Genomic DNA, 13540 nt, shown 5'->3' on the forward strand with positions numbered 1-13540 from the left:
TCCCTTTGTGAATCAGACCCCTTGAGTGCCCATGAAATTTCACAAGTGTTACAGCGTGGACATTGTGCAGGGCTCAGATTGAGTCTAATCATGGCTGTGAAAGTTCCCCTCAAGGCCACTTGAGATGCCAACTGTAACTGCCAATAAACAGGGGGTGAAAAAATGTTTGTACAAGAGGCTCTTTGCTAAACACGGACACAGTGATCTCGTTTGGTTTGTTTTTTCTCACAAGATAATTGAGATTATGGATACAACAGGTGAGGCTAGCAAAACAAGCACTGCCAAAGCCTATAGGCCTGGCCTTGAACATCTTCTGGTGTGGTATGTTTTTCACACATACGCATATTTTTTATTTGTAACCATCTAGACTGTGAGGCCAGATCTCAAAAACCCATCGGCTGCTGTCACTCAGCCTCTTACTATGCTACAATCCTTTTTTTAATATTAAATCTCGGGTTTGGTCAAGAAATTGGAAATTCAGTCTCACACAAATTCTTAGTTAATAAAACAGTATATCATTAATACTACACGTTTCTAAAGTTATTGGTTTTTGCGCAGTGCATGTGTGTGTTAGACAATCTTTCAATCTACAGAAACTGCAGAGTTGAAGCAGAGCTGCATTTTGGCGTTATTAAAAAGAGGCAGTGGCTGGAAATTGCATTTTAAGCTCATCTGGAAATGTGTGTGGACAGTTCTGTCATTTTAAACCCACCTCCTTAAGGTTTTCTTAGGACGACAAACAATGTGATGTGAAAACCTTCCAGCTGACGATGATTAATCCCGACAGATGGGTTATTCCAGTGTATTATATCATCTTTAATAACTGGAGTGCACGTCACTCTTTATGCTGTATGACATCTAGAGTGCATTACCACAGTCTCTGTCTGTTTCCCAACAATTCACCACTGCTGTGATCACACACATGCGCAGAGAGTCGCAGAAAAGAAACTTTCACTGCAAAACCAGCAGTAACAGGGAGAACAAAAGAGGATGCCATTAATAAGATGAGATTAGATAACTGGGACGGAAAACAAGAGTTTCAGGGACATTTAGCAAACAGTAGCACACCCCGCAACAGAGGGAAGCATTGGCAAAGCCAAATGGTTTAACCTATGCAATATTTATTTGCTTTGTCAATTTGTTTGACATGTTGCACAGTAGTGCTGGCTGCTGTGCAATATTGCTTAAAGTAATGGGAAAAAGCACTATGATGCTGCCAGCGTTGACCCTGTCAAAGTGGATTTTGTTCTTTAAGCCATATTGCACAGCAGCCTGCGCTGCTGTGCAATATGTCTAAACAAGCATTGGCATAGCCAATAGGTCTTGCCTTTGGGACCTTATAAGTTTTTAGCCAGAGATATTGACTTTGCCAGAAGTCTGCAGCATGCTGAAAAGTTATAATAACGAAGTGTCAGAAGCATTTTTGTTACCTTATATATGACCAAGAAAGCATTATGTACAACTGAACGACCATATTAAAAAAGTATTAACAATAAATAATGTCTTGAGTTTTTTTTTGTCCTTTTAATGCTGGAAACTTCTATTTGCCTGTCCCAATGGTTGCTTGTTATGTTTTTTTGTTTTGTTATGGGGGCATAAATAACAGGAGGGTGAAGGTTGGGAAATAGTACCGGTATACCAGTCAGTGAGAGAGTCAGTCAGTCAGTCAGTGAGAGAGTCAGTTAGTCAGTCAGTGACAGAGAGAGTGCAAGAGTCAGTCAGTCAGTCAGTGAGAGAGAGAGTGAGAGAGTCAGTCCGTGAGAGAGAGTGTGAGTGAGAGAGTCAGTCAGTCAGTGAGAGAGTCAGCCAGTCAGTGAGAGTGAGAGAGTCAGTGAGAGAGTCAGTCAGTGAGAGAGAGATTGAGACAGTCAGTCAGTGAGTGAGAGAGTTAGTCATTCAGTCAGTGAGAGAGTCAGTCGGGCAGTGAGAGTGAGAGAGTCAGTCAGTGAGAGAGAGAGTCAGTCAGTCAGTGAGAGAGTCAATCAGTCAGTCAGAGAGTCAGTCAGAGAGTCAGTGAGAGTCAGTCAGTCAGTGAGAGAGTAAAACAGTCAGTCAGTGAGAGAGATTGAGAGTCAGTCAGTTAGTCAATGAGAATGACAGTCAGTCAGTGAGAGAGTCAGTCAGTGAGAGAGGGAGTCAATCAGTGAGAGAGAGTCAGTCAGTCAGTGAGAGAGATAGTGAGAGAGTCAGTCAGTCAGCGAGAGAGTTAGTCAGTCAGTGAGAGAGAGATTGAGGAAGTCATGCAGTCAGTGAGAGTGATAGAGTCAGTCAGTCAGTGAGACAGAGTGAGAGTCAGTCAGTGAGAGAGAAAGAGAGTTAGTCAGTGAGAGAGTCAGTCAGTGAGAGAGAGTCAGACAGTCAGTGAGAGAGAGAGAGTCAGTCAGTGAGAGGGCATCACTTTCTTTGGGGCTCATACCTTTCTTGCTGCAGTTTTCGGCGCGGGGCATCTTCCTTCCATACCTCTCCTCAGCCGCCGCAAGCCTCATCCGCGGCCGCCGAGCGAGGGGGGTATACCGGCCCTTACAGACTCCTTGAAGACTACACTACCCAGGCGCCATAGCGGCGCGACACGCCGCCCATAGACATCTCGCGCCAGGAGGCGCTTGAAAAGCAGTCCAGCCCCGGCGGTGCGGGGGGCATCACTTTCTTTGGGGCTCATACCTTTGTTGCTGCAGTTTTCGGCGGGGGGCATCTTCCTTCCATACCTCCCCTCAGCCGCCGCAAGCCTCATCCGCGGCCGCCGAGCGAGGGGGGGTATACCGGCCCTTACAGACTCCTTGAAGACTACACTACCCAGGCGCCATAGCGGCACGACACGCCGCCCATTGACATCTCGCGCCAGGAGGCGCTTGAAAAGCAGTCCAGCCCCCGCGTCGCGGGATCGCGCGCGGGTCAACGCCCGGGCAAAGGCGGGCCCTCTACGGCCCTCAGAGGCCTGAGGAGGACGGGACGGGCCACCCCTCTTGGCCTTTCCACATGAGGAGGTAAAAAGACTTGGACTCCATATTTTGTGGTCTACCTAATATTTGACTTTACTCATGGACTTTTAAATTATGTACACTAAAACTTCCTGACGTTGTCGCTGCTTGGTATTACCCATACACATCCCACTCCTAACCAAGCCATATTATGTCTCCTAAAGGGATCAACAGAAAAACCATCCCTCAGAGGGGTTCGTGCCATGAGACACAAGTTCACCACCCAAATTGGATAATATTGCCCATTCCAAGAGAAATTGACAAAAATGCTTCCCGCCAGCCAGTAGATAGCACACTTAGCCAAGATTTACCTTCATTTATAGCCGGTACTGCGCAAAGCCTCTCATTGGAAGAGGAATTAAATATTCTGTGCAAAACTAGGTATGTCCCAGTGGAACTGAGCTTCGAACAAAATAGTGCCCTACCTTGTCTTGCACATAGTATCGGTACATTATCCCCTAACGACTGCCCGCTGGAAGCTTCCCTATCCCCTAAAAAAGCTAACACCCAAAGCATAGCACTCCCCCAGGTCTTATCCGTTAAAAGGAAGCACGAAGGGGACAAACACAATGGGAAACACCCAAAGCTACAAAAATTGTACAAAAGTCCCTCATTGTCCATCACTAATTTCCCCTTAACCTTGGAGGTTGCAGAAGAATTAGACCATCTAGTACCTCCCTCCCACTTGGTTTTATTGTCCCAGATCGAATTAATGGTCAAATCTATTACATTGCCGTTGGTGGAAAAACTAAACACTTTAGGGGATAGGCTAACGGGATTAGAAGAAATGATCAAGGCCAACTTGCCACCCACTAAAAACTCCGTAACATCTAACTGCTCAAAGCCACCTGTTGGCTCCGAAGCACCTACGTCAACTACACAAAATACTAATGTCCAAATTCAGCCACTAGCCCTCAATACATCTGCCCCAAATGCTCCTAAGATCTCTTCTAAACCCGTACTAGCACAGCATACCGCTCCTAAAGCAGAGTTTAATAAAGCACCTTACATACACCTACCACCGGAGGCCGCACCATTCGTGTGTGTCCTCTCGGGAGTACCAGCACCCACATACGGTAAAGTGGAAAGACAAGAAGATCTATTAAATAAGGCTATGTTTTGGTTAGCAAAAAATAGACTCTTGCCAACCAACCTTAATGGAAGAATAGTGAGTGTCAGAAGGGTGGGCTGGTTAGGCTCTCTTCCAAAAGACATTCCTGGTGATCTAGTGCTAGTTAAATTTAGGAACCCACATATTGTCCCGTACCTGCAAACCTGGCGGCCTCAAGAAGGTGACGGCCCTATATCCAACTGGGATTTACATGACTTCTACCCCAGTGCGTCATACACCCCTTTATTAAGACCAAATACAGGGTACAATTATTCTAGGGGCAGAGCGTCTGTGCACTGAATGGTAGTAGCTTTTTCGCATCTAATCAATTTGAATCAATGCACAATAGCAATAAGCATGGAAAGTTATAATAATTTGCTTCTAGCAAGTGACAACCTGATGTATCGGTAAAACCGTGAATGCCAATCCTGTGATAACCACGCAAACAATAAGGAAATTATTCCAACGGGCGGGGAGACATTTTTTTAACCTGTTGATACTTTGTGCTATTGCACGTATATTGTCATGACTGTTTTTAATTATACGTCGTAAGGAATTGTTCTTCAATGATGAGCTGATTTATCCTATTGATTTAAATCCCATTTTAACAGATGTTATTTATTATGAAATGAAATGCATTGGTGTACATTTATGTATTGTTGCTGATTTTATGATTTTTATACTGAAAAATCGAATAAAGCTAATAATGATGAATGATGACAGTCAGTGAGAGAGTCAGTCAGTGAGAGAGTCAGTCAGTCGGAGATTGAGAGAGTCAGTCAGTCAGAGTGTCAGTCAGTGAGAGAGAGAGATTGAGAGAGTGAGTCAGTGAGAGAGAGTCAGTCAGTCAGTCAGTGAGAGAGTCAGCCAGTCAGTGAGAGTGAGAGAGTCAGTCAGAGAGTCAGTCAGTGAGAGAGAGATTGAGACAGTTAGTCAGTGAGTGAGAGAGTTAGTAATTCAGTCAGTGAGAGAGTCAGTCGGTCAGTGAGAGTGAGAGAGTCAGTCAGTGAGAGAGAGAGTCAATCAGTCAGTCAGAGAGTCAGTGAGAGTCAGTCTGTCAGTGAGAGAGTAAAACAGTCAGTCAGTGAGAGAGATTGAGAGTCAGTCAGTTAGTCAATGAGAATGACAGTCAGTCAGTAAGAGAGTCAGTCAGTGAGAGAGGGAGTCAATCAGTGAGAGAGAGTCAGACAGTCAGTCAGTCAGTGAGAGAGATAGTGAGAGAGTCAGTCAGTCAGCGAGAGAGTTAGTCAGTGAGAGAGTCAGTCAGTCAGTGAGAGAGAGATTGAGGATGTCATGCAGTCAGTGAGATTGAGAGAGTCAGTCAGTGAGACAGAGTGAGAGAGTCAGTCAGTGAGAGAGAAAGAGATTTAGTCAGTGAGAGAGAGAGAGTCAGACAGTCAGTGAGAGAGAGTCAGTCAGTCAGTGAGATAGTCAGCCAGTCGGAGATTGAGAGAGTCAGTCAGAGATTGAGAGAGTCAGCCAGTCAGAGAGTGAGTCAGTCAGTGAGAGAGAGAGAGATTGAGAGAGGGAGTCAGTGAGAGAGAGTCAGTCAGTCAGTGAGAGAGTCCGTCAGTCAGTTAGTCAGTCAGTGAGACAGAGTGAGAGAGTCAGTCAGTGAGAGAGAGTCAGTGAGAGAGAGAGAGTCAGTCAGTGAGAGAGTGGAAGACCTGGGCTGTACTCTCTGGGTCACAGAACGGCGCAGTGTTAAAAACAAGATATATGGACATAATTTAATAATCTCTGTGCGACTTGGAGTCTCATTGTAACTAGCCCCAGGCAATCCATTAATATTGCTCAAGCACCGAAGAAGAAACATACCACTACACCTGGGAAGCAATGTTGTGCTGTAATTTCAGCCACATTTCAAACATCTGTTCACGCCATTGGATGGTGTTATGGGTGGAAACAGCCCTAGAACACGCAAAAGCAGAAATACAGGAAATTGCAGATCTAGAAAAAGAGTTACTGGGTGGGGACGGTGTAGCAGAGGCTAAGACACTACTGGACAAACTGCACAAGACAATAGAGGACTTCAATAAATTTGAACTGAAAAAGAAAGCAGACAAGGTGACAAAAGATATCAAGAACTTTAATAAGGAGAGAGCGTACCCCTACCTGAGGGAAGACTACTACACAACAGCAGGACCCCAAAATAGACAGAACACCAGGGGCAGATTCAGGCGAAACCAGACCATCACCTTTTCTGAATCATCTGGTGGCTTTGACGACTCAGACGCCCAACCAGGTCCCAGACGCTCAGAAGGCCATTCTGGACAGCCTTTTTTAGACCGCGGTGGGAAAACCAAAGGGAAAGTATGGTACCAATATGCAGGAGAGCGACAAACCAGGTGGAAACATTATCAGTGGGGCCCTGAACCATACTAAGTCAGGACACAGACACATCTACGGCCATTCCTATCTTCAACCTGTTGCAACATGTATTGTCGTCACCTGAAATATCATTATTGAGTAAGGGACTATCCTTTGTCATAACTGAGCGTACACATTTCTTTGATCTAAAAACTGAACTTTTTCAGTTTTTTCGTAAAATACGTCTTAAACTATTCTTTAAGAATAAGGAGCCAATGACACATGAATCATCCACTTTTTACCCCACCAAACACCATGATGCCACATGAACTGTTGACATTTAAGAAAATCATACTGGAAGAACTAGACAGTCTAAAAACCAGCCATTCTTTTGTACCATATAACATAACCATTCAAGCGAGATATGCCTTACAGTCCTTAAAAAACGACAATTCGATAATTCTAAAGCCTGCCGATAAAGGGGGTGGAATAGTGGTTCAAGATAGGAAAGATTACGATACAGAGAACAACAAACAAATTAGTGAAGAAAAACATTACAAAAAATGACCACAAATCCATTACCTGATATCAAAACAAAAATCTTGAAAATTACCCCTGAAGGCAAAGATGAGGGCTATATCAGCCAGAAAGAATTAGAATTTTTAATTGCAGAAAATCCCAGAACCCCAGTATTGTATACTCTACCTAAAATCCATAAGAGCACTACTAATCCCCCAGGGCGACCGCTACTATCAGGATGTGGGTACGTCCTGGAACCCATCAGCAAGTACATAGACTTTTTTATAAAAGAGTTTGTGCCCATACAAGAAACATATGTTAGAGACACTATGTTTATGATTAACTTAGTAGATGGCTTACCTTACAACACAGATACAGACTGGCTGGCCGCATTAGATATCTCCTCACTATATACCAATATCCCTCAAAACAAAAGCTTCAAGGTAATAGAGGATTTATTAGAAACAAGACCAAGGCCACTGCAGGTACCCACTTCTTACATCGTCTCGCTACTACGTATCACCTTGCAATCCAACTTTTTTGTATCTAACTGTGTCTATTACCAGCAATGTTCTGGCACTAGTATGGGGGCCGTTTTTGCGCTGAACCTGGCAAATATCTACATGAACGATGTGGAAAACAAATTTGTTTTTGACTGCTAACAAAATCTACCATTCCAACATTAGATGTTAGAAAAATATATTGATAAAAAAAATGTAATTTGGTCTGGGACCCCTACACACTTTGACAAATTTGTGAGGTATTTGAACACCATTCAGACACATTTGACTTTCACCTCCACCATGTATTGCCTTCTTAGACCTTAAGATACAATATGAGAATGGCTCCTTATTTACGTCCTTGCATAGAAAACCCACGGAGAGAAACACCCTCCTATCTTACTAAAGCCAGCATCCAAGAGCACTGCGAGACGGTTTACCGTTTGGTCAATTTTTGCGTTTACACAGAAATTGCACATATAAAAAAGATTATATGGCAGAGGCAGAAATACTCAATTCCAAATTGGTGGCAAGAGGATACCCCAATAGGATAGTCCGACGATCATTAAAAAGAGCGTGATTCTGTCCCAGAGAAGAATTGCTAAAGCCCAAAGAAAAAAAGTCTATGGACAAACTTATATGTGTGACAACCTTTGGAGTACACTCCAATAAGTTCCGTAGTTTGATCATGAAAAACTGGCACATAATAAAAAGTATTGACTCTTCCATTGAAGCACTTCTCTTTGCGTTCAAAAGAGGTAAAAATGTTAAAGGCCACCTTATCCACTCCTCTACAGAAAAGATGACACAACAAACAAATATGTTGCAATAGCGTGGAACCTACCTGAAATAAAGGGCCATTTTCGCTGTGGCAACTGGGTTGCGTGCCCCTTTACATCTAATAGAATTTTTTTTTAACACAATAATGTAAAACATACCCTCCAATCGTTTTTTAACTGTAACACACGAAATGTGGTCTACTGTATATGGTGCCCGTGCACCCTGCCATATATAGGACAGACGCAACAGCCTATCAAAGCACGCATCGGGCAACACAGAAGCCGGATACGGTGTACAGTCTTAAGTGCACCATTGGTAGCACATTTCTCTGAGGCCAACTACACACCTGATGAGATTAAACGGCGTCATTGAGAAAGCCAACATCCCTACAAGAGGTGAGGATATGACACAAATCCTACAATGTTTGGAATGCCGTTGGATAGAAAGAACCAACTCCATAACTCATGGATTGAATTTCGCCGAAGAATGGCGGGGATTTGTAATTACACTGGGTTGATGCAACTATGATTCTCTAGCAACACTGCTCAGAGGAAACATAGCACATTGGACTCAGTACACCCTCGAAGATTTGCCCTAGGTGCACGCTATGGCTGTTAATGTCCCCCCACAACTGATTTAACTTTGATGTAGCCCACCTACAAAATAACTCCACTCTATTACTGTCTCTATAAATCTTCTTGTAAATACCTGCACAATGTATCTTTTTAATTTTCTTTTGCCTAAATTGTGCTTTTAGGAAATGTATAGGAGATAAGTGTTTCCCTATAGTTAAGTATTGTTAGAAATGTGGCCCACGATGTATGAATAAAATATATAAGGCAAATCACAGATAGTGCACTTTTATCGTTATATCAATGCAGATCGATTTGAGAGAACTTCGCTGATTCATTCCAAAGGTGAGCGCCCTTCCTGCATGGCGGCCCCCGCTGCCAGCACGCGCCTTGTCACCCATATTATTGCCACATTATAGACTTGTGGCGGTCCACATCCCCAGCCATTTATAGTTCCTTGGCTACGGGTTGTAAAGTTAGTTAATGCCATGCCTCGGACCCATTGTATCAGTTATAGCGCTGCAAGCCCCCTCTGTCACCGTAATTAACACACCGCCACTGCATTCTAATTATGACTATGGGAAGGAGTTGGGCTATCATTAACCTTTGGCATTACTCCACAGAGTAATACATTTCCCGTGGCACGATTGGTCCCGCGGCTGTTTCAATTAGTTGAAGAATCTGCTCCATCACTACTATACTAAGTGGTAAGCCTGCTTGCACACATATTATATTATTGTGGTCATATATTCAGAGATGCAATGTTGAATACTCATACACGCCGTGCTCACCATTTCAGGTGGTCATGCATATCTGCCATCCACCGAGATTGAGCAACTTATGAATAGACCGTTTGTCAGCCTACCAGTCCGTCTCTCATACGGGGTAAGATAGCCAGTTACTCGATAGCTAACAGTTTATCACTGCCTCATAACTTTTAGCCTATTAACTAATACCGCCTTTGTATTCTCACATGTGCAGCACCCGACTGGGTCCCCGTGTGAGTATCCCCTTTTCCTTTCTCTCACGTTACCGGTGTCTCACTTATCTCACTGTTTTATGAGGCTGAGCAATCGCCATCAGGTACTCTCAATTCCACCACATTCCTTCAAAAGGATTTTAGCTAGCATATAGCATTCTAAGCGTATGCTGTCTTTTTCTTTTTCTGATCATTAGATTGTCCCCATATCCCTTGGTCCTGAGTAGACCCTGTAATGTGGAAGGGTCGAAACGTTGTCTACTGTATTTTAAAGCAAACCAGTTCAACAGCTCTGACTATTGTATACAGCAGCTGGAATTATTACCAAGTCACTTTTGGTCGTCCCTAAAAAAATTATTGTGGAAACCAAGTTGTGCACATCACATGTTTTTCACTTTCTGTTTTATGGTTCCATTTCACTTGGGGACACAAAAGCACCACTGTTTTTTTGAGTTTGTGTATATATCAGTTTGAATTTTGCAATTCTGATAAAAAATAATTAATGTTAATACAAAGTCTGCAAGGCCCTCTTTCTTTCTAACATCACCATAACCCGTTTTGTGATTGCGATTGTGCATATTATTATCATTATAGACTAGCTTAACTTTCCGCTGGAACCATTGTTTCTATTACATGTGCTGTCATTTACAGCACGGCTGGACTGGCCGTATAGGGCACCGGACATTTCCCCGGTGGGCCGCCAGGGTCAGGGGCCGGTTTTGGGCCCCTGGGGGCCGATTTTGTTACAGGGCCGTTTTTGCAGCGTAGCTGCTATATCGACCGCTGTAACAAAACCGGCTGTGGCAAACTGCTCGGCCGCACCCCCAACACCCCCTGGGGTCCGGCCCAGCACTTTGTCAGGGCCGATTTGTGTTCCCAGTCCGGCCCTGATATACAGTGGGAAAGCCAAGGTACAGTTAGACACGGGTAGTCCACAAGGAATACAGAGCATAGTCAGAGAAAAGTATAACACAAACAACTGAGGGAACTGACAACAGGCAAAACAATGAAGTAGAGGAAGCAAGTATGAATGCAAACTAGTAGGATAAGCGAGAGTGAAAGAGTCAGTCAGTCAGTGAGAGAGATTGAGAGTCAGTCAGTTAGTCAGTGAGACAGAGAGTGAGAGTCAGTCAGTCAGTCAGTGAGACAGAGTGAGAGAGTCAGTCAGTGAGAGAGAGAGAGAGTCAGTCAGTGAGAGTAAAAGAGTCAGTGAGAGAGAGAGTTAGTCAGTGACAGAGAGTCAGTCAGTGAGAGAGAGTCAGTCAGTCAGTGAGAGAGAGAGTCAGTCAGTCAGTGAGAGAGTTAGTCAGTCAGTGAGAGAGTCAGTCAGTCAGTGAGACAGAGTGAGAGAGTTAGTCAGTGAGACAGTTAGTGAGTCAGTCAGTGGGAGAGAGAGAGTCAGACAGACAGTCAGTGATAGAGAGAGTCAATCAGTCAGTGAGAGAGAGAGTCAGTCAGTGAGAGAGACAGTCAGTCAGCCAGTGAGAGAGTGAGTCAGTTGGAGAGTGAGAGAGTCAGTCAGTCAGTGAGAGAGTCAGTCAGTGAGAGTGAGATTGAAAGAGTGAGTGAGTCAGTCAGTGAGAGAGTAAATCAGTCAGTGAGAGAGTCAATCAGTCAGTTAGTCAGTGAGACAGAGGAAGAGAGAGTCAGTCAGTGAGAGAGAGAGAGACAGTAAATGAGAGAGAGAGAGACAGTGAGAGAGTCAGTGAGAGAGTCAGTGAGAGTCAGAGAGTCAGTCAGAGAGAGAGTGAGAGAGTCAGTGAGAGAGAGAGAGACAGTGAGAGAGTGAAAGACTTGGGCTGGACTCTCTGGGTCACAGAACGGCTCAGTGTCACAAGCAAGATATATGGAGCATAACTTAATATTCATAACTTAATGGAGTCTCATTGTAACTAGCCCCAGGCAAACCAGTGATATTGCTCAAAAACCGAAGAAGAAACAAATACCACTACACCTGGGAAGCAATGTTATGCTGTCATATACAGTGGAAAACCAAGTATGGAGGGAGGTACCCTTTTACTGGAAAATGAATGGGTCACAATATTAAAACAACAAATTTCCTTTTCAAAAGTTTTTTTCGAGGATGGAAAGATCCTGGCAAGTCGCTAAACTGTATAGCGACCTACCCTTCAATGTGAAGAAAGTCTTTGTGCAGGTTACCAAATTTACAAAACTCTTTGTAACAATTATTCAACAGGGGCACATTATCACACATGAGCTTAAAATTTCAATTATTTATTAAAAGTCTTGTTAAAATATCAGTGCAGTACTGGAATCATGTTATGCATCATTTAAAAACAATTAGTCACAATTATAAAAACATCTTTAGTGAAAAACATTTAAATTCACAATTTATTGCTAAAAAAAAAATATGTCTTCTTTGTCACACTACAGTTAATAGTAAACAAACAACTGGCCGCAAACAGGAAGCTATGATAGATGAATGCTCCACATCATGGACAGAAGCCCTGGGAAGGAAGAAGAAGGGGGCTAGCAGTCGGGAAGGAAGCAGGATGCATAACCAATGAGAAGCAAGGAAACTAGAGTGACATGGAAACCAACAAATGGTAAGTATTGGTAAATAATAGGTGGACCCTAAGCCCATTTTCAAGTTTGCTTTATTAACAATAGATTTTGCTGACAGTGTGTGCGCGCTGTTGAGGTGAAACCTATAATTGAACACACAGAAAGTGTTTTTAAAAAATAAACAGGCACGGACCAAATGAGAAAATGTTTTTTGACCATACAAGTTGAATTATTGAATCTCGGCCCAATAAAGCATCATATCATGTGACACTTCACTACTGCTAGAACTGTATCACCAGTCAGCAATCTTGAAAGTTATTGTCTATAATATTTCTTTGTTTTACTGTCCCAGGCGGGTCACCGTGTTTCTTCTGAACAGACGGAAATCAGTGGCCCAGCAGCACTGGGAGCTAGAGGCCGCTCTGAAAAGTAAGCGACCATCGCTCTAAAGAGAAAATAATAAAAAACAAGAATTGACAAATCCAATAGATTTCACCATGCGAGATCTATTAACTTTGTCAGCCATGTTGTACAGCAGCGGGCTGCTGTGCATTGCATAGTATGGTATGATATAGCCTGTCATTGTATAATATATTATAGTATGGTATGGTAGCGGAAATAGGGGCCAAAAGCCACAGCCATGGAGGGACAGAGGGAGGGTGCAAAATCAACACAAAATTAGTTGTCTCTTATACAACAAAAGCAATAAAATTAAGAAAAATATAATGAACACACACAATATGAAAATACATTTGCTGTCACAGTGAAGTGTTTGCAGCAGGATGCAGTATTATGGTGTACTTCCTCTAAAAAAAACAAAAGCAGTACTTAAGCATGCTCCATGGAAGGGACCAACACACAGAGAGAAAATAACACCAGCATGTGCTAACCAAACAAAAGCATGGAAATAAAATTGACGATGAAGCCAACCAATGATTAAGAATGGGCTGGCTCAAAGCCCACTTTAAGCTAACAAATGCCTCACAAGCAACAGCGCATGTGCTGTCTCAGGTGAGACCTAAGAACTAAGGGTATGATTTAGAGTTTGTCTGACTGGTTACTTTGTAACAAACATGACAGAGACCCTGTCTGAAAAACCCTTAGACCACCCACTCAATTTTGAGTTGGGCAGACCATCAGCTTTCTGACAGTAGTGTCCCGCAGAGTCTACTGTCGGAGTAGGGGGCCATCAGAGTAAGGACATTAGACCGCCTGCTGACAGTCTTATGTCAATTTCTTTTCTGGTCGTCACTGCCAAATAAACA

The sequence above is a fragment of the Lissotriton helveticus genome, chromosome 1_1 (assembly GCF_964261635.1).
Source record: "Lissotriton helveticus chromosome 1_1, aLisHel1.1, whole genome shotgun sequence".
Taxonomy (NCBI): domain Eukaryota; kingdom Metazoa; phylum Chordata; class Amphibia; order Caudata; family Salamandridae; genus Lissotriton; species Lissotriton helveticus.